Here is a 22,357-nt window from a genome sequence, read left to right on the forward strand (position 1 = left end):
TTCGGGCTCCTGTATGTGTCAGCAATATATCATTTAAATGACAACTTTGTGTAAAAAAATAAATAAATAACATTTTTTCTGGGGTGTCTACTTTCCAAATATGAGTCATTTGGGGGAGGGGTGGATTGTGCTATCCTGGAATTTCAGAGCCTCTGAAACTCTGATAGGTAGTGAGCAAGTGAAAAGAGGAATTTACGTACTATCAGGCTTTTAAAGGGGTCGTTGGATTTCGGGCTCTTGTATGCGGATAGGCTCCCAAAAAGTCTCATACATGTGGTATCTCCATGCTCAGGAGAAGTAGCAGAATATATTTTGGGGTGTAATTCCAAATATACCCATGGCATGTGTGAGCAATCTACCATTTAAATGACAACTTGTGGAAAAAGAAAAAAATTTAATTTTCCAAACATTTGTGGAAAAATAATTCTTCCATGGATTCAACATGCCTCTCAGCAAATAGTTTAGGGTGTCTATGTTCCACAAAGGTGTCATTTGGTGGTGTGTGAACTACCCTGGCATTTTAGCACCTCAAGAAATGTGATAGGCAGTCAGAAAGTAAAAGTTGCGTAAATCCCAGTATCTATACCATAGTTTGTATATGCTATAACTTTCACATAAACCAATTAATATACACTTATTAGGATTTTTTTTTACCAAAGACATATAGCAAAATAAATGTTGGCCTAAATTTATGATGAAATTTGAGTTTATTGGATATTTTTTATAACAGAAATTAGAAAATATATATTTTTAAAAAAATGTTCGGTCTTTTTTGTTTATAGTACAAAAAAAACCCCAAAAGGTGATTAAATATCATAAAAAGAAAACTCTATTTGTGTGAAAAAAGGACATAAATTTAATTTGGGTACAGTTTTTGATGACCACGCAATTACCAGTTGAAATAGGGCAGAGCTGAATAGCAAAAAATGGCCTGTTCAAGAAGGGGGCTAAATCAGTCACCACTTGAAAAACAATGACAAGGCACTGCAGAGGATGTCAGAATGCAGAGGAGCCAGGGGGTACTACAGAAGTGCATATACAGTTGCAAGAAAAAGTATGTGAACCCCTTGGGCTTACGTGGAGTTTTGCATGAATTGGGCATAAAATGTGCTCTGAAGGTCATCTAAGTCACAACAATAGAAGAACACAGTCTGCTGAACATAATACTACACAAACATTAGATGTTGCTATGGTTTAATTGCACATAACATGTAAACATTCACAGTGCAGGGAGGAAAAAGTATGTGAACCTTTGGACTTAAAAACTGGTTGACCCTCCTTTGGCAGCAATAACCTCAACCAAACATTTCCTGTAGTTGCAGATCAGACCTGCACAACAATCTGGAGTAATTTTGGACCACTCCTCTTCACAAAACTGTTTCAGTGTAGCAATATTCTTGGGATGTCTGGTGTGAATCGTTCTCTTAAGGTCATGCCACAGCATTTCAATCGGGTTGAGGTCAGAACTCTGACTGGGCCACTCCAGAAGGCTTATTCTGTGCTGTTGCAGCCATTGTTTTGTTGAATTACTTGTATGCTGTGGGTCATTGTCCTGTTACATCACCCATCCTCTGCGGAGCTTCAGTTGGCGGACAGATGGTCGTACGTTTTCCTGCAAAATGTCTTAATAAACTCTGGAATTAATTTTCCCATCAATGACAACAATCCGTCCAGGCCCTGAGACAGCAAAACAGCCCCAAACCATGATGCTCCCTCTGCCATGTTTTACAGTGGGGATGAGGTTTTGATGTTGGTGTGCTGTGCCTTTTTTTCTCCACACATAGTGTTGTGTGTTCTTCCCAAACAACTCAATCTTGGTTTCATCGGTCCACAGTATATTTTGCCAGTAGTGCTGTGGAACATCCAGGTGCTCTTTTGCAAACTTCAAACGTGCTGCAATATTCTTTTTGGACAGCAATGGCTTCCTCCGTGGTGTCCTCCCATGTACTCCATTCTTGTTTAACGTTTTCCTTATTGTAGATGTGTCTCCAAAAATGTTAGCATGTGCCAGAGATTTCTGTAGGTCTTTAGCTGACACTCTGGGATTCTTCTTTACCTCATGCAGCATTCTGCGCTGTGCTCTTGCAGTTATTTTTACAGAACGACCACACCTAGGGAGAGTAGCAACAGTGCTAAACTTTCTTCATTTGTAGACAGTCTGTCATACCGTGGACACATGAACATCAAGGCTTTTGGAGATACTTTTGCAACCCTTTCCAGCTTCATGCAAGTCAACAATTCTTGATCGTAGGTCTTCTGAGAGCTCTTTTCTGCGAGGCATGGTTCACATCAGACAGTGCTTCTTGAAACCAGTAAACCCAAAACAGGTGTGTGTTTTTTAAGGGCAGGACAGCTGTCAGCAACACATCCAATATCATCATACTGATTGGAGTCAAGGTTGGTTCACTCCTGGCTTCAATTAGCTCTGGGAGAAGTCATTAAGCTAAGGCCTCACATACTTTTTCCTCCCTGCACTGTGAATGTTTACATGTTATGTGCAATTAAACCATGGCAACATCTAATGTTTGTGTAGTATTATGTTCAGCAGACTGTGTTCTTCTATTGTTGTGACTTAGATGACGTTCAGAGCACATTTTATGCCCAATTCATGCAAAACTCCATGTAATCCCAAGGGGTTCACATACTTTTCTTGCAACTGTATACACTGGCTTGCCCCATGACACATGGCTTCAGTTTACATGAAAGAGCTGCATTGGTGTGTGCTGAAAAAAACTGGACCTGCTGCATTTTTGCACAGCACAAAACACATCTCAACATGCTGCAGTTCATAAAATCCCTTAGCAGTTAAAAAAAACAAAGAAAGAAAAGAAGCAACCACTGCAATACTTTACAACACATTGAAGAGATTTACTAAAACCACAGCACACGTAATGTAGTGCACCTGTAACCAATCAGCTTTTAGGTTTTATTGACAAAGCTTAAATGAACAATCTGACGTTAGAAGCTGATTGGTTACTATGCACAGCTGCACCAAATTGTGAGTGCTCCAGTTTTAGTAAATCACCCATTGCAGCATGCACTCACATTGCACACCAGCGCTATGTGTTATGTGCTGTGTGTTATGTACAGGCTCTGCATTAATTGTGAAAATTCTTCAGAATAAACTCTGTAGCAATATACAGTATGTTGCCACTGTTAAGATACAGTGCAGTATTGATAATAATAATGTTATTATGCTGTATAAAATTCTGAAGGACTTGTTCTTATGAACAATTCAAGCAACATGACTTTTAAAGACAACATTTCTTTTTGTTTACTGTGTGGAATAAAATAACCTATTGCCTAAAATATTATGACTTTTGTCTAAAACATAAATGACTCATTGTCTAGCCAGATTCGTAGATCGACATAGACATCCGGTGTTTAATCACGGAATTAACTGAAGACAGACAAAGACCATCCATTTCAGCAACTGATTCAAATATGTTTGCCATTAATTTCATGAGCTGACTAATGCCAAAAAGCATTATTGCTGAGTCTGGCCACTTGCATATTACTCAGCTCTTCCAAGATGTACCTCACAAGACCTTTGCCAAAACACCAGTTTCTGTATTTAACACTTGCCTGCGGGAAGTAAAGGAAGAATAAGTTTTACTTTCACATTTAATTAAGGATAAAGTTTATTCATCCAAGCTGCTCTATCCCAAAGGGAAATCTGAAAACATTGCCAGTAAAGCAATATTAATTTTATAAATGATCTAATGTTGAAAGCTTTCTAAATTTGATCATGTGAAGCACAGCAGAGTCTTCTTAAAACAGAGTGTATCTGCATATCTGACTTCCAGCACAAAGGAATTACTTGAATAGCTCTGGTCACTATCCTAAAATGGGGACGTCACAAGCCACATACTTAGTGAAATAGGCAAGGGATTTTAAGTGATTTTAGTATAAACATGTGTATCTGGAAGTTCCAACTGAGTCTGATGAGTCAGTATCATGGCATTATTTACGCTATTAAGACAAAAGAAGGACAAATATATAAAAAGGTAAATGAAAAGGTTAATGAAAAGTACAATTCAGGATAGATACAAGAACATTTCCAAGACACTGACTATCCCTCAAGATAAAAAAAATTGCCCAAAAAAAGTCTACCTGCAAATAGGAGAGAGCAAATACAGTACCTCTTCCACTGCCCACACCACCAAACATCGCAAAATCTTCCTTTGAAGTTTGCTGAGAACAAAAATACATTTATAGAAATGTCGACCTTCTTGGTCCCTCATGTTGTATCTGTATCCTGTGGTGATGTGGTGGTTGGTGGAATGAACCACTGAGTACAGAAAGGGGCTCTGGAAATAAACATTTTGGGAATTGTCAATTTCTCAGGAGGCTTCAGAGGAAGATATCTCTTGAATGGAACAGCATACAACAGCCAGTTGTACAGCATCACAGATTTATTTACGAGTGGGATAAAATATAGCCACTGTTTATTAAACTCAAATGACACCTGACATACAGTTTTTCAGAAAGCAATGCCAATTAGTATGATCTGGTGAAACCAAAAACTGTACTTCATCATAAATGCACCATCTACACAGTGAGGCATTGTGATAACAGCATCACGCTGTAGGGATGTTTCCACACACAAGGCCATGGATAGCTTGTGAGGGTAGAGACCAAGATGAATACAGAAAAACACAAGGAAATTCTAAAGGAAATCTAGGGCTTCTACAAGAAACTGAGGCTTGGGAGAAGATACTGTATATGCTCCAGCAAGGCAATGACCTAAGGATAAACCCAGAATTACACAAATATGGCTTAGAAATAACAAGGTTATTGTCCTAGAATGGCTGAGTCAGAGTCCAGATCTCAATCCAAAAGAAAATGTATGGCTGGACTTGAAAAAAGGCAGGCCATTCAAAATCTCTATACAACCTGAGAAAGCTGGAGCAGATGCAAAGAGGAATGGGGAAAACTGCAGTGTCCAGGTGTAAAAAGCCTATAGAGACCTATTTATATAGAAATGAGGCTGCAATTGCTGCCAAAGGTGTATCTACTAAATGCTGACTTGAAGGGTATGTTAAAAAAATACAAGCTCCATGATGCAATGCTCTGTAATAAAAAATGAAAACTCTCTAGAGGTGCATACATTTTAATAGACAATGCATCTTCTGTTTTAAGCAGGCTTTACCACCAATCAGGTCTCCTTAGACCAAATATTAAAGCAGTAGTAACCTGCAGCTAACAAAGAAAATCCCCTGCAAGCTAATGTCATAATGTGCTAGTAGGCATTGCATACTAATACATTATGAAGGACTTTCCTTAAAATGAAGCTCTCTAGTGGCATGCTGTCACCACTGCAGAGGTTTCCATCTTCAGCTGGTTTTCCTTCCGGGTTTGCAAGCTTTGGTTGTCTGACTGGCCAAGACGCAATGATGTCACTCCCACGCATGAGTGCTGGAGTCCTGGGACATGGCACAGTGTCCTGTAGAATGGCAAGAGTATGCCGTTTCTTCAGAGTGCATACACCAGCTGTGAAAAGGAGCAGAAATCTCCTAAACAGTGCACGTTTAGGAGATATTTATTTTAACTACAGGTGAGCTTTATTATAAGCTTACCTGTAGGTAAAAGTATAACAAAAGAGTTTACTACCATTTTAAGCTTCTCCTGTTGTGACGAAACAAAGCTGTACATCTAAATGTGTCTTCAGTATTTTGTGACTGCAAAATACTGTATTTTTCTTTACTGTCCTTTACAGTATGAGGCAGGCCTGGACTGGCCATATGGCACACCGTGCATTTGCCTGGTGCGTCGGGGCCGCCCGTATAGGAGAGGAGGCCGGGCGGCACATAGAGGACCATGAATTTCTCGGTTCCTCTATGTTCTGCCCGGCCGTCACTCCTATCCATCTCCTGCAGGTTGCATGCCTGGGCTGCTGTATGCTCCCCCCCCCCCCCCCAAGGCTAGCCCCCCCTTATCCCCCGAAGCACTGCAGGGGATCTGTCAGCATATGCAGTCCCCAGTGCTGACAGTTCCCCGCCCACCACAGACGGGAGAGGAGGGAGAAATCTGCCCCTCCTCCCGCCTTCTCAACCTGTGTCTTCCCTGCCCACACTTCCAGCCAGCCTTGTGTCTTTTCTCCCCCTTCTTCTTTCTCTCGCTATCTCTCTGTCTCCTGTTTCTCTCCTTCCTTTCTTTCTCCCATTTCTCTCATTTTTTTCTCTTTCTTTTTTATACTTCTCTCTTTCTTTCTCTCTGTCTCCTGTTTCTCTCCTTTCTATCTGTCTCCCGTTTCTCTCATTTTTCTTTCTTTCTTTCTTTCTTTCTCTTTCTCCCTGTCTCCTGGTTTCCTCCTTCCCTCTTTCTTTATTTCCCTTGTTCCTTCTTTCCCTCCTTCTTTCTTTCTTTCCCTCCTTCTATACATCTCTCTCTCTTTCTCTCTCTCTATCCTGTTTCCCTCTTTCCTTCTTTCTTTCCCTCCTTCCATCTTTCCCTCCTTCCTTCTTTCCCACCCTCCTTTCTTTCCCTCCTTCCTTTTTCTTTCCTTCCTTCTATACATCTCTTACTTTCTTTCTCACTCTCTGTCTCCTGTTTCCCTGCTTTCTTCTTTCTTTTCCTCTTTCTTTCTTTCCCGCCTTCTTTATTTTGCTCTTTCCTTCTTTCTTTCCCTCCTTCCTTCCTTCCCTCCTTCCCACTTTCTTTCTATATGTCTCTCTTTCTTTCTCTCTCTGTCTCCTGTTTCTCTCCTTTCTTTCTCTCCTTTTTTCCTTCCTTCTTCTTTTCCCTCCTTCTATACATCTCTCTTTCTTTCTCTCTCTCTCTCTCTCCTGTTTCCCTTCTTTCTTCTTTCTTTCCCTCTTTCTTTCCCTCCTTCCTTTTTATTTCCCTCCTTCTATATGTCTCTATTTCATTCTCTCTTGCTCTCTGTCTCCTATTTCCTTCCTTTCTTTCTTTCTCTCTCTCTCTCTCCTGTTTCCCTCCTTTCTTCTTTCTTTCCCTCTTTATTTCTTTCACTCTTTCCTACTTTCCATCCTTCCTTTCTTTCCCTCCTTCTTTCCTTCCTTCTTTCATTCGCTCCTTCTATATGTCTTTCTTTCTTTCTCTCTCTCTCTCTCTCTCTCTCTCTCCTGTTTCCCACCTTCCTTCTTTCTATCTTTCTTTCCCTCCCCCTTTATTTCACTCTTTCCTTCTTTCCCTCCTTCCTTTTTCTTTCCCTCCTTCTATACGTCTCTCGTTCTCTCTGTCTCCTGTTTCCTTCCTTCCTTCTTTCTTTCTTTCTTTCTTTCTTTCCATGTCTCCCTCCTTCCTTCTTCCCCCCTTCCTACTTTCCCTGTCTCTTTCTCTTCTTTCTTTCCCTCCTTCCTTCTTTCTCTCCTTCCTTCTTTCACTCTCTTTCCCTCCTTCTACACATCTCTCTTTCTTTCACTCTCACTCTCCCTTTCTCCTGTTTCTCTCCTTCCTTCCTTCTTTCCCTCCTTCCTTCTTTCCCCCTTTATTTCCCTCTTCTTTCTTCCCTTCTTCATTCTTTCCCTCTTTCTTTCCCTCCTTCCTTCCTTCTATATGTCTCTCTTTCTCTCTCTGTCTCCTTTTTCTCTCCTTTCTTGCTCTCGTGCTTTCTTTCCCTCCTTCTGTCTTTCTCGCCTTCTATACGTCTCTCTTTTTCTCTCTCTATCTCCTCCTTCCCTCCTTCCTTCTTTCTTTCCCTCCTGCTTTCCCTCCTTTTTTTCCCTGTTTCCTACTTCACCTCCTTCCTTCCTTTCTTTCCCTCCTTTTTTCTTTCCCTTCTTCTATACATCTCTCTTTCTTTCTCTCTCTCTCTCTCTCTGTCCTGCTTCCCTCCTTCCTTCTTTCTTTCCCTCCTTTATTTCACTATTTCCTTCTTTCCCTCCTTCCTTCTTTCTCTTCTTCCTTTTCTTTCTCTCCTTCCTTTTTTTGTAAAAATAAAATTGTAAAAAAAATAAAAATAAATAAAAACAAAAACCTACTGACACTAGTGGCAGAACTACCAGGGTCACAAAGGTCGCTCTTGCGATAGGGCCCTGGCATTCCAGCACTGGGCTCCGAGGAAAGGGTACCTGGGCTTTGGGCTGCTCAGCAATTTTTTGTCCCAGTCCATGCCTGGTATGAGTCATTGGGGTTGATTTAGTAAAGGCAAATAATATTTTCACTTTGCAAGGGAATCTTCCCCAGACCTTGCTAATGTGGTGAAATTGCATTTTGCAAAGAATATCTAATTGCTATCAAAGAAAATGAAAAACAAACAGTATTTTACTTGCACATGATTGGGTGATAAAAGTTAGTAGAGCTTCACCTCATTCACTATGCTCTGGGGAAAATTCCCTTGCAAAGTGAACAGTCTATTTGCCTAGTCTACTAGCTCCAATATATCAGGAATATATCAGGTACACTATATTGCCAAAAGTATTGAGACGCCTGCCTTCACTCGCTCATGAGCTTTAATGGCATCCCAGTCTTAGCCTGTAGGGTTCAGTATTGAGTAGGCCCACCCTTTGCAACTATAGCAGCTTCAACTCTTCTGGGAAGGCTGTTCTCAAGGTTTAGGAGTGTGTCTATGGGAATATTTGACCATTCTTCCAGAAGAGCATTTGTGAGGTTAGGCACTGATGTCGCATGAGAAGGCCTGGCTTGTAGTCTCTGCTCTAATTCATCCCAAAGGTGTTCTACCGGGTTGAGGTCAGGACTCTGTGCAGGCCAATCAAGTTGCTCCATCCCAAACTCGCTCATCCATGTCTTTTTGGACCTTGCTTTGTGCACTGATGCACAGTCATGTTGGAACAGGAAGGGACCACCCTCAAACTGTTCCCACAAAGTTGGGAGCATGAAATTGTCCAAAATGTCTTGGTATTCTGACACCTTAGGAGTTCTCTTCACATGAACTAAGGGGCCAAGCCCAACCCCTGAAAGCCAATCCCACACCATAATCCCCCTCCACCAAACCTTACACTTGGCACAATGCAATCAGGCAAGTACCGTTCTCCTGGCAACCGCCAAACCCTGACTTGCCTATCGGATTTCCAGACAGAGAAGCGTGATTTGTCACTCTAGAGAACACATCTCCACTGCTCTAAAGTCCAATGGCGGCATGCTTTACACCGCTGCATCAAATGGTTTGCATTTCATTTGATGACGTAAGACTTGGATGCAGCTTCTCAGCTATGGAGACCCATTCCATGAAGCTCTCTATGCACTGCTGTTGTGCTAATCTGAAGGCCACATGAAGTGTGGAGGCCTTTAGCTATTGACTCTGCAGACAGTTGGCGACTTATGCATACTGTGCACTTCAGCTTGCGCTGACCCCGCTCTGTCATTTTACATGGCCTATCAGTTCATGGCTGAGTTGCTGTTGTTCTCAGTTGCTTCCACTTTGTTATAATACCACTAACAGTTGACAGTGGAATATTTAGTAGCAAGGACATTTAACCGATGGACTTATTGCACAGGTGGCAGCTTATCACAGTACCATGCTTGAATTCACTGATTTCTTGAGAGCGACCCATTCTTTCATAAATGTTTGTAGAAGCAGTCTGCATGCCTAAGGCTGGCCATACATAAACAACACTTTCAGTTGTATCCAATTAGGCAGGCCCTTGCACTACATAGTTGAAGGTAAATCTAAAGGAAATTGGGCAGAAAATCTGCAGATAATTGTATAATGTATGGCCAGCCTTAGGCTGGCCATACATTATACAATTATCTGCAGATTTTCTGCCCAATTTCCTTTAGATTTACCTTCAACTATGTAGTGCAAGGGCCTGCCTAATTGGATACAACTGAAAGTGTTGTTTAGGTTTGTCCTTCTATTATATGGTTTTTGGTAAATCTAAACCAAAAATCTGCAGATAATTGTATAATGTATGGCCAGCCTTTGTGTTTGATTTCATACACCTGTGGCCACGGAGGTGATTGGAACACCTGAATCCAATGATATGGAGAGGTGTCCCAATACTTTTGGCAATATAGTGAATATTAGGAAGGCAGATCTCAAATTTAACCATAGAATTCTTCCTTATCTGGTGTTTTATCTTCCTCAGGCTTCCTTCTGTTTCAGGAAAGTTTTAAAGTGACAGAAGCCAGAACTACATCTGATAAAAGAGTTGCACATCCAGTATATTTATTAAAAGTCACTCAGGCATACCTAGAAGAATAAAAAAGAGCATGAAAGCTGAACTACAGTTTTGTTGACCAGCATCTGAAAAAATAAAGAAACAGCTCTGGCTACATTACTTACTGTACCTATGCCCCACAGATTGTCAAGTCCAGTCATCCAATGCTTGTCCTTTCCCATGCTGAATGATGCCTAATTTTATTTACTGTAACCTACTTAACCCTGAGGGCACATCATTAAGCCACCCCGAAAAAACTGAAGAAATCTGTAGGGAACAGATGCATGGTATGAGCACGGTTTCCTGCAACACAGATGCTGAATTCACATAAGTATGTAGTATGCTGCACTGCATTATGTTGCTCATTAATGTGTATTGTGTTTAAGCAGCCTATATATTATGAATGGGTGGTGAATACTCCACAAATGACCTAAAAATGTACATGACCCTTTTTTGTCAATATAATGCACCATAACACATGGAATATGTTGGGGCATGCTATAATAGTTTTGTGCTGGCCATGCAGTGGTAACTTACTAAGATGCATGTTTTTCTGCAGCGCTCAAGTCTGAAGCCCCTCACTGCCAAGGACAAGAAACGAAGAGGACCTATGACATCTTGTAACCAGATATAAAAACGTAAAAAAAAAATGTAATAAACATTTTAATATAAATAAAGGAATGTTTCTAAGAGGGAAGGAAAGCAATTTTGCAGTTGCGCTTTAAGGATCCCAGTACAGCACCTATTTCCCAGATGCACAACTGCAGCAAATTTTTCCACCATTATTATAGGATTGTACGTAATGGTTTATGTAGTATATTTATATGCTTAAAAATGTCAGTTGTGGATTTAGTTATGTTTTGTAGAAACCGTGCAATATGATTTCATAACCACATAAAAGTAACCTAAGGGAATCCCTTCTACTGATATTTTTTCCATACTTCATGACCTAAAATTGCCTAGATTAGTCTACATAGAACATTTCCAGCATTACAAAGCATGTCTCTGTTTTAAAGTAAGATGCACACTGTCTGGCTCACTCCCTCTTCATATATCACATACTATTAGTAGATTAATGTACCTGTAAATATTAAGTCACAAATTAGTCCTACATCATCCCTGTTTTCCTCCCACGGTGCCTAGGTAAGGATAATGTCACACTTCTTCTGGCTAGATCCTGGGGAATACATAACAGCTGAAATCTTGTGAGAAGATGCTTTTGACCCTGAGACCTGACCAGAAGGAATGGACACACCCCCTCTACACAAGTTAATTGGAAAACATGCACAGCTGACGCTGTCAATCACCTGCTGTGTGCTGGAGGGGGTGTAGCCACCACCCAGGATTCTGTGGTGTTGAGTTAGATTGTCAGAAGCAAGTCATGCAGATAGCAGAGGGATCAGAGAGGAACCACACTAGGTGCTTTAGATTGAGGCTAGTAGACACTATAGAGGGATATGATTTGTTAATTTTGCATTTCAGAGGTTTACAAACACTTTTATATACCTGTCACAGGACTTATGAAATAGTCACACCCAACATGGTTTTGTAGCTCTATTTACTACAGGTAGGAATTTTGGTAACAGTTCAAACCCTGTTTAACCAGGCTACTGGGAGTTAAAGCTGTTCTAAAGGCAGAATGTTTTTTTTACCTTAATGCATTCTCTGTATTAAGGTGAAAAACATTGTGCATGCATTTCCCACCCAGCCTCTCCTTATCCCCCTATACTGCCCTGAGCCCAATTTCGATCCAGCGATGTGCAGAAGTGCAGAGGTTCTTCCTGCTTTCCCTTTCTTCATTGGGTTAGACCCAATGGCTTCTACAGCTGTCAATCACAACCAGTTAGGAGGTAGCAAGAGGTGGGGCTGAACCCCGCTCGGTATGTCTATGGACACACAGAACCGGCTCGGGAGCCAGCACGCACAAGTGCCTCCATAGTAAGCGGCTTGCTATGTGAGTGTTTGGCAGGTGGGAGGAGCCAAGAGTGCCAATGGGGGACCTGGTAAGAGGAAGATTAGGGCTGCTCTGTGCATAACCATTGCACAGAGTAGGTAAGTATAGCATGTTTATATTTTTTTTAAAATAAATGGTCTGTGGACACACAGAGCCAGCTCGGGAGCCAGCAAACACAAGTGCCTCCATAGCAAGCAGCTTGCTATGTGGGTGTTTGGCAGGTGGGAGGAGCCAGGAGTGCCAATGGGGGACCTGAATACAGGAAGATCAGGGCTGCTCTGTGCATAACCACTGCACAGAGTAGGTAAGTACAGCATGTTTATTTATTATTATTTTTTTAACTAAAAAGTGATTCTTTACAATCATTTTCAAAGAGGTAAATATCACACACTTATTTTGGGGTGGATAAAGTCTCCTAGGTAAATTCTATTTTCACATAGCAATGTTACTATAGTACTTGTATGTTCCACCTACCCAGTGTTTAACCCTTCAGTAACTTATCCCATGGATCCCATGTTGGGTTTGTTTTTTCTGCCTGTGGCTTAGAAATGCAAGAGAAATAAAAAAAATTGCCCTGTTACAAACTTTCCTGTCTATTCCTATAAGAACCATACACGTTTGGCTTTTCTACTGTTTTCTGTTCTGATGATAATGGTTAACAAGACAAATAGAGAAAACATTTAAGATGGAAACACAAAAAAAAGTGGGATTCTAAACTTCCCTACTCACACAAAACTAACCAAAACAAAGCTGTATACTTTAATGCAGTGGAGAGAGATTTACTAAAACTGGTGGGTGCAAAATCTGGTGCAGTCAGTTCTGCATAGAAACCAATCAACTTCCAGGTAAAGCTTCAGCTTGAACAGGCTAAAGTTAGAAACTGATTGTCTACCATAAAGAGCTGCACCAGACCTTGCACTCTTCAGTTTTATTAAATCTCCCCTATTGCATATATTCCTATAGTTAGCAACTAAACTAAAGGGATACATAAAACACTGCCCAGCTACCCATATTAAATATCTCCACTTCTGTAGGAACTTATGGAAAACTGTATTTGTTCTAAATTCAGTGGGAATGTCGGATACAGTATATTTCATTGTGTATATTTGTACTTGCAATGGTTTTTACTTGTTATTTAATTTATAAATATAAAATGGCATTAAACCAGAAGTCTTTTCTTTGTTTGGAAATGTCAATGTGTAGCTTGTTCAGCTTCAGTAAAGGCTGTGTGATGCTTTAGGCCTCATACATACAGGTACTGTATAATCTTACATTGTAAATGCCAGGACCTTTTTTTCCTTAGTTCAGCAGGCCATGTTGATTTCAACTACAAAATAACAAACAATAGAGGGGGATGAACTCAATGTAGTTTCCAATATATAAATTACAGAACCTCCTCTGCTATTCGCAGCAAACCTTTTACTTCTCATGCGTGGTCTGTTCTTTTGTGTGCTTTTTGCTCAATGAGGCAGATAGTTCAACCCCAGTAAATGTTATCCTGACAATGAGTAGTTTTAGAGACCAAGAAAATACCCTGTCCATTAATACCTAGCTAGGATTTTCATTCTGTGCAAAGCGTCTCGACAACTCATTGGCATAGTCAATAAACACCTACATACAGGACATTTAAGGGACCTTAATGTCTTCCTGTCTGGTGATGACTGCACCACTAAGATAAAAAACATGGCTGAAGATAGCCTGCAACTATAACTTTAAACTCTATTGCACATTTTCAACCTGCAGCAAAACGTACAGTTCCAAACAGGTTCAAGCTCATACACCAATTAATAACTATTCAAGTAGTAGTAGCTGGTTGTCTTGTTAAAACTTCCTTGAACCCCACCCTTCTGTATGACATAAACAGTAAGCCCTTCATCCCTTAGGTCCCTTTCACACCTAAATGTTTCATAGCTCAGTGCTCCAAACGTTCAATATCCAAAATCCCATTGTGCTCAATTGTACCGTTTACACCTGAGCAGAGTATTGCTTGAAGCTTGTAACTCGAAAAAGTACATGAGCTTATTTTGTAGCTTCAAAAAGTACACACTTCAAACTTTTTTGGCCCCCAAAAGACTTCAATGGGATGCATGAAAACAGTGTGAATACATGATTACTGAATTTTTTTTCAAACTAGTAACTAGCTTCCTATTGGTAACAATAGTCAAAATATGAAATGCTCAAGCAAAAACACCTGCAAAGTTGCTTGAAAGCGTCTGCAAAAATGAGTATAGAAGCTCAACTAAAGTTTGAATGCAGTTTTTCTCAACCTTTTTACCCCAGAGGAAGCCTTGAAATAATGTTTAGCTCTTTGGTAACCCCTGCTAAAATTTATATCTACAGGTGAAGCTCGAAAAATTTGAATATCATGCAAAAGTTCATTTATTTCAGTAATGCAACTTAAAAGGTGAAACTAATATATGAGATACAAGATTATGGCTTACAGCTCATGAAAACCCCAAATCCACAATCTCAAAAAATTAGAATATTACATGCAATCAATAAAACAAGGATTGCACATAGAACAATATGGGACCTCTGAAAAGTATAAGCATGCATATTTACTCATTATTTGGTCTGGGCCCCTTTTGCAGCAATTACTGCCTCAGTGCGGTGTGGCATGGAAGCTATCAGTCTGTGTCACTGCTGAGATGTTATGGAACACCAGGATGCTTCAATAGCGGCCTTCAGCTCTTCTGCATTGTTCGGTCTCATGTCTCTCATCTTTCTCTTGGCAATGCCCCATAGATTCTCTATGGGGTTCAGGTCAGGCGAGTTTGCTGGCCAATCAAGCACAGTAATCCCATGGTCATTGAACCAGGTTTTGGTGCTTTTGGCAGGTGCCAAGTCCTGCTGGAAATAGAAGTCAGCATCCCCAATAAGCTTGTCTGCGGAAGGAAGCATGAAGTGCTCCAAAATCTCCTGGTAGATGGCTGCATTGACCCTGAACTTAATGAAGCACAGTGGATTAACACCAGCAGATGACATGGCTCCCCAAATCAACACAGACTGTGGAAACTTCACACTGGACTTCCAAGAATCTTGCAGTGTGTGCCTCTCCATTCTTCCTCCATACTCTAGGTCCTTGGTTTCCAAATGAGATGGAAAAGTTGCTCTCATCAGAAAAGAGGACTTTGGACCACTGAGCAACAGACCAGGTCTGTTTTTCTTTAGCCCAGGTAAGATGCTTCTGACGTTTGTTGTTCAGGAGCGGCTTGACAAGAGGAATATGACATTTGAAGCCCATGTCCAGGATCCATCTGTGTGTGGTGGCTCTTGATGCACTGACTCCAGCCTCAGTCCACTCCTTGAGAAAGTCCCCAACACTTTTGAATGGCCTTTTCCTGACAATCCTCTCCAGGCTGCAGTCATCCCTGCTGCTTGTGCACCTTTTCCTGCCACACTTTTCCCTTCCACATAACTTTCTATTATTGTGCTTTGATACAGCACTTTGGGAACATACAACTTCTTTTGCAATTACCTTTTGAGGCTTTCCCTCCCTATGGAGGGTGTCAATGATGGTTTTCTGCACAACTGTCAGGTCAGCAGTCTTTCCCATGATTGTGATTCCTACTGAACCAGACTGAGAGACCATTTAAAGGCTGAGGAACCTTTTGCAGGTGTTATGGCTTAATTAGCTGATTAGAGTGGGACACTTTGAGCCGAGAATATTGCACCTTTTCACAATATTCTAATTTTCTGAGATTGTGGATTTGGGGTTTTCATGAGCTGTAAGCCATAATCCTCACAATTATGACAAATCACGGCTTGAACTATCTTGCTTTGTATGTAATGAGTCATCTCATATATTAGTTTCACCTTTTAAGTTGCATTACTGAAATAAATGAACTTTTGCACGATATTCTAATTTTTCGAGTTTCACCTGTACAGCTGTAAAACTGTGACATACCTAGACTATGTGACCCCCATTATTAACATTCTCTTGTTTTACAAGATAAAATAATTTTCAATAAAATGAACAATAACACAGGTCTGCGACTAAAAAGCTGTTTGATTATTTTCATCTACTTTCCATGTATTTTGGTGTGCTGAAAACAAATAAAATATTGAAAAAACTCCTAGACGTCGTGATTTGCCACAAAATGCAAAATTGTCTTCAAATTGTTTTAATTTTTGGTATTTTTTTATATTATGTGTTTTTAACCAAATTTTAAGTCCAAATTACTATTAATGAATTCACATAAGTGCATTTAAGATATAAAATGCAAAAAAAATCTTAAAGGGGTTTTCCGAGTTATGTAAAAAAAAATAGCACTGTAAATCTCATGGTCAGCAATATATACATAATTAAGCTAGGCAAGTTTTAGGGAAAATAAATTCTATTTCCTCAGTTCCCTAGTTCTCTTCTGGCCCTTTGTTGTTATTTGCAGGTAAACAATTTCTGCCCCTCCCCCACTGCAAAGGGGGTGAATACAAGTGCTGCTCTGAGTGACATGTCTGACTACTGGGATACTCAGTAGCATGCTGTATGTGTAAGCCTCAGCCCTGAGTCTGTGCTTCTAATGGTAGAAGGGGTTAATCTTTCCTGAAGAATCCAGTGGGAGGGATACCAAATACCCTTGTTTTCTGTGTCTATGGGACAGTCGAGACAGACAAAATCACTGGACCAAGAAGAGTTGGCAGCCGAGGGTGCTAACAGTCGGTGAAAAAAATGTCCTCCGAGAAACTTTGGTACCTTCCCATAAAGTTCTTCTACCACCTCTCCACATAAAATTGGAATTGATGAAGCAATTCGTAAAATTACTTCCAAAAGATGGAGAATGCTTCAAATCTGGGGCGGACTGACCATTTGGGAACTTGGGCACTGCCCGAGGGCCCGGGGTCAGAAGGAGGCCCCATGAAATGCCCCTGGTACCTTTTTCATAGGCTTTTTTGGGTGTGGTTTGAGTTTGGGAAAGGACACAGGGGTCCCATGGTCCCCTATTTCCTGGGGGCCCCATGAGTTGTCAGTCCGCCCCTGCTTCAAATACTTGGTCACCAAAATTCCAGGCCTGTCGGAGACAAAATTGTGTGTGTTCGATGGACCAGACATTAGAAGGCTTATAGTTGATCAAGAGTTTGTCAATACCATGACGGATCCTCAAAAAGAAGGGTGGATTGCATTTAAAGAAGTCGTACAGAAATTTATAGGCAATAACAAAGATCCTCACTACAAAAAGATCATCAGATGAATGCTGAAAGCATTTCAAGCTTTAGGTTGCCTGATGAGTTTGAAAGTGCATTTCCTCCAGTCCCACCTTGACTACTTTCCTGAAAATTTGGGAGCTGTGAGTGAGGAACAAGGTGAACGATTCCACCAAGGCATTAAAGAGATGGAAAGGAGATACCAGGGAAAATGGAGCATTACAATGATGGAAGACTACTGTTGGATGCTTCAGAGAGACATTCCAGATGCTACTCACAAGCATAAATGCACCAAGAAGGGGCCTCACAGGGAAGAAGAATCGCGTTTAGTGTGTGTAGGTAAGCTCATTTCAGTTCAGAAAAGGATTTTCATTAAAAAATTGTAATAAAACTTTAATTTTATAAGTCTATTTCCATTTATTTTGAGGTATTGCCTTATTTAACATAGTTAATGAGGAAACATGATGTCCTATGACAAAATGGAGGTCATTTTCGGATTCAGCACGCCAAAAAACATAAAGATTACGTGGAATAACCAAAACAGCTCTTGAAAAAATTTTTTTTGCAGACCTGTGTAATTATAATTGGCAGAAAAGACAGGGTGGTCAGTGGAAATGCGATCCCTTACATTATGATAAAAAAAGAAAGGCTCATATATACTTCTTGTTCAGTAAGAAGAATAATGCCACTTACATCAGAGGTCATTAGAAAGAATGCACTATATAAGTATATACATTATGAATACAATATACATTTATATACTATATACAAAAAAATACACACTTCAGGATTTCCAGCACAATTTGCAAGGTCAACATTGATGTTGTTGCCTAGAAACTGTAACAGATAATGAAAAAAAATCCAGAATGTCAGTGAGGTAGGGACAGGGGTCAACACTGCCCCTCTTTTAGGACTCGTTCACACCATGGTGCAGAGAGGTCAGTTTATTTTGCAAACGTTTTGCAAGGGCACAACAAAATCAATTGTTCTCTATTTGCCCTGTTCATACCACAACACTAGTATTGCATGCAGATTTTTCTGAAATGTGTATAAAACTCATTGAAGCATGCATGAAAACTGATTTATCATCAGTTTTTCTGCACGTATGGTGTGAATGAGTCCTAAAAAGAGGCATCTCTGATTTCACATCAGGCACTCCTGTGGAAATTGCAGGAAAATGGGCATATTTGTAGAAAGTAAGTCCCAAATTTTTTTATCACAACATCTTCAAAGGACCTCTTAAGTTCTCATAGTGGTGGGACCATTGCCCAAGGTGAGGGGCCTTTCTTGGATGATGGTGGGAATGTTACCTAGAGAGCTGTAAAGCATAATTTAAGTGATATTGTATATGACAGACTTATCTGATTTAAGTTGCTTTTTGAACTAAGATGTTCTGCTTGCTTCAAGGACTTGTTGCCTGGTTAGCTTGTCAGGAGGGCTTACAGCATTTTGGACCCTCTCACCATAGTGTGTAAATGAGGTCAATGAGATGATTGGGAGAAATTCTCCTTCTGTTTAGTGAAAGGGCACTGGTTACAGTGTGGAAGAGGAGTTATGCTGAAACAATAAGGGATGTGTTCTCTGGAGCTGTGAATACTCTTCTCTGAGAAAGATAGATGCATTCCTCCTGATGTAGAGATGAGGGAAGGAGATGATGTTATGAGGATGTTACATTGAAACATGTACACATATTAATGACTCTCAAGAGACCCATGAGGGAGTGATAGAACCTTCTTTTATTTCATTCAACCATGTTCTTGATCTTTGAATGTTATTTATAACAATATTTTTCTAGTCACAGTAAAGTTTTAAGTAAAGAGCAGTGGAATGGTTCCTTGTGTCCATTGGTGCAATAAAAGGTTTGCAGAATGTTTGACTGAAACTTTGTACTAACCCTAGGCATGAATCACTGTGATGAATCATTACTCTAATTCACTTGTTTACAAAATTGTAAACAACAGGCTTTACATCACTGCAGCATACTGAGAGTCTGAAAATGTGAAGGGCCTAAAGCTTCATTCGCTCACTTATAAAAAGAATGCCTAATTAGAAATAACAATATTTACCTGATAAAAAAAATTTAGTTTTTTGTTTTAAAGTATATCTAAAGATAAAAACTTTAAAAAATTTGGATAGAGTAGGGCAGGGTTAAAACCCTCATTGGAGAGATTTTCCTTCACAGGAAATAAATGGATATTTTGCAATGTAAGGAAAATTCCCTCTTAGTCTGAAAATGTGAAAGACCTAAAGCTTCATTTGCTCACTTATAAAAAGAATGCCAAATTAGAAATAACAATATAAACCTATTAAGTCTGTCCCTGTTAATCTGTTTTTCTCTCTCTACCTCAGTAATGTTACCAGTGATGTCCCTTCCAACTCCCCCACCAGTAGTCTCTGTTGAAGATCAGACATTCCAGGCCTTAACAATTTAGGTCCATGTCACATTTGCGTAGTACTTGTGGGAATTTTTTTTTTTCACTGAGCTATTGTCACTTCCTGCTGACAACCGCAAGCCTTTTTTTTTTCTCTGTATTTTTGTATGTCAAATTTGTCTAGTCTCAGTTTGTTTACATGTTTATGACCCTCGCTCTTGTCTGACTTCCTCTCCTTGTATTTAACCATCAGCATTTTTTCATCTTGTCTTGATTCTAATTATGTCTATAGTTTTAGCTGATCTTGCGTTAGGAATTTCAAGACCCCTAGTTTCCTGCTTCGGCTGACACCAGCCATTATTAGCCTGATTACACTTCTAAATTGCATACACTTCTGATTATCTAAAGTAACTTTTTTTCTTTTTAAGCTTTGGATAGAACAGTGTGGTGTCAGTTTTTATTACTGTCTATGTCCCTGCTGGCAAGATACCCTCCCTTTATTTGTTCTTGTGGCCATTGTCATTGGTACTGATAGTCAGGTCCAAAATTGTCATCAGAACAGGAATAGAGGGGGAATATTTCAATAGGTACATTTTCCACTGGTGATAATTATCTAGAGGGGATTTTCCACAGTTTGGAGATATTTCCATCTCACCTCCTGTTAAGTATACAGCTTGGAAGGTGAAACATGGCTCCCCAATGGGACACAGATGGCATATAAAAGCCTGATATGGGTTTTAACTGATCCAAGTTCTATCTAAAATTACGTTGTAAAAAAGTTTTGTCATTACATATACCTTAACTGTTATGAGTTTATGTGTAATGGATTGTTTGGGAAAGGGTGCAAATGAGGATTTTCAGTTTGGAGTTTGTAAAAGTGACTTCTAGGTAAGCTGTTTTAGCATTACTTACAGGAATGTGCAAGCAAATTAATATTCTGAAGATAAGATTGCATTTCTGCAGCAACAATTCCAATTTTTTTGGAATTCCTACATAAGCATAACTTATTAAAAAAATTCCTTTCTTTAGTTAGACAGAAATGTCACGGCAAAACAAATATTAGAAACCGTAAGCTACTTCAACTGAAAAAATGTTCCATGGGATGAAGAAACTGAGAAGGCAAGAACTCATTTAGGAAGCCAAAAGTTCTGAGTGGGTGTCAGGTAACTTCCAAAATCATGACATCAGACTTCTAGCAAAGCCAAGTAGTGAATCAGTGTTCTGTAACCAATAATAAAATGCTGATCCCAAGTGAACTAAATAAAATGTTTCAATAGTGAAATCAAAGTTATCAGGAGACATCATTTATTACATATTTATATAAGATATGATGTAACTGCTTACTAGTTTAAGGCAAAAAAAATGTGAGAATGGAAAAAGCTTCATTTGTGAGTTGTTGAGGCCCAGACATTTATAGAATTGGTCGCTGTCTGATTTAAGTAACTAGTCAACTCTTTAGTTCTAAGCCAAATTCATTCTGGAAAATGCCAGAAAATGAATAGGAGGCAAGACTATGCAGAACAATTAATTGGTGGAGTCATTTTTGTTAGAGGTCTCAATCTTAGCAGTGGTGGGAAATAGCCCACCACACAGACAACAGTAATTAAGTGTTCTTGCATAGCAGGAACACTTATTGTTATCTCACAAATATATTCTTATTCTTATTATAGCCATATTTGCCACATTAACTCCTCCCACAGTTTTTACACTACAAAGACAAGTAATATATCAAAACATGCGGATTGTTCCCGATCGGATTGCTATTACTTTGTGGAACATTTCGCTGAATCGTTCACGAAATATCGCAGTTTTTGTGGCGAAATTTTCCCATAGGAATAAATGGAGCAATTAGAGTGAGAAGTGACAAATCTAGAGTGTAGAAGGAAAAATCAGAACATGATTTGTAAACTGCCATCACTCTGTCATTTTCAAGCCCACCTACACATATCTTATATCAAAACGTTCAGCTAACCCTGCTGTCACTAAAAATGTTCACGGCTAAGCCATACTCCTGATAGTTTTCAGAATATGACCATTTGTTTGCAACTCACCCCTCCCATTGACTTTCATTGAAACTTCACTCACAGCCACCTGAAATGTTAAGGGACGTTTTTAAACTGCGACTGTGCCTTCATTTTTAATATTGCAGAGACATACTATACATCAAAATTTAGATCTGTTTCTTGTGATTGTCACAATATAAACCTTTTCACGGTAGCATTTATACTTTTAAAACTACAAGCGTTTGAAGATGGCAATCGCCAGTGAAGTTGGCAAGTTTGAGCAATGTGTTTAGAACAGAGCTTCTCACATTCCTGTGACTGACTGAGTGAGTTGCTATAGCAACCAAAGGTCACTCAAGAGGCAGCTGAGTCACATTAGAGTGAGAAGTGACAAAGCTACAGTGTGAAAGGAAAAATCAGAACATGATTTGTAAACTGCCATCATTCTGTCATTTTCAAGCCCACCTACACATATCTTATATCAAAACGTTCAGCTAATCCTGCTGTCACTAAAAATGTTCACGGCTAGGACATACTCCTGATAGTTTTCACAATATGACCATTTGTTTGCAACTCACCCCTCCCATTGACTTTCATTGAAACTTCACTCTAGACACCTGAAATTTTAAGGGACGTTTTTAAACTGCGACTGTGCCTTCATTTTTTATCTTTCAGAGACATACTATACATCAAAATGTAGCTCAGTTTCTTCGCAGTAGCATTTATACTTTTAAAACTACAAGTGTTTGAAAATGGCAATCGCCAGTTAAGTTGGCAACTTGCAGCAGTGTGTTTAGAACA

This window comes from Staurois parvus, unplaced genomic scaffold (assembly GCF_062004578.1).
Source record: "Staurois parvus isolate SC_StPar_1 unplaced genomic scaffold, SC_StPar_1.0 ptg000648l, whole genome shotgun sequence".
Classification (NCBI taxonomy): domain Eukaryota; kingdom Metazoa; phylum Chordata; class Amphibia; order Anura; family Ranidae; genus Staurois; species Staurois parvus.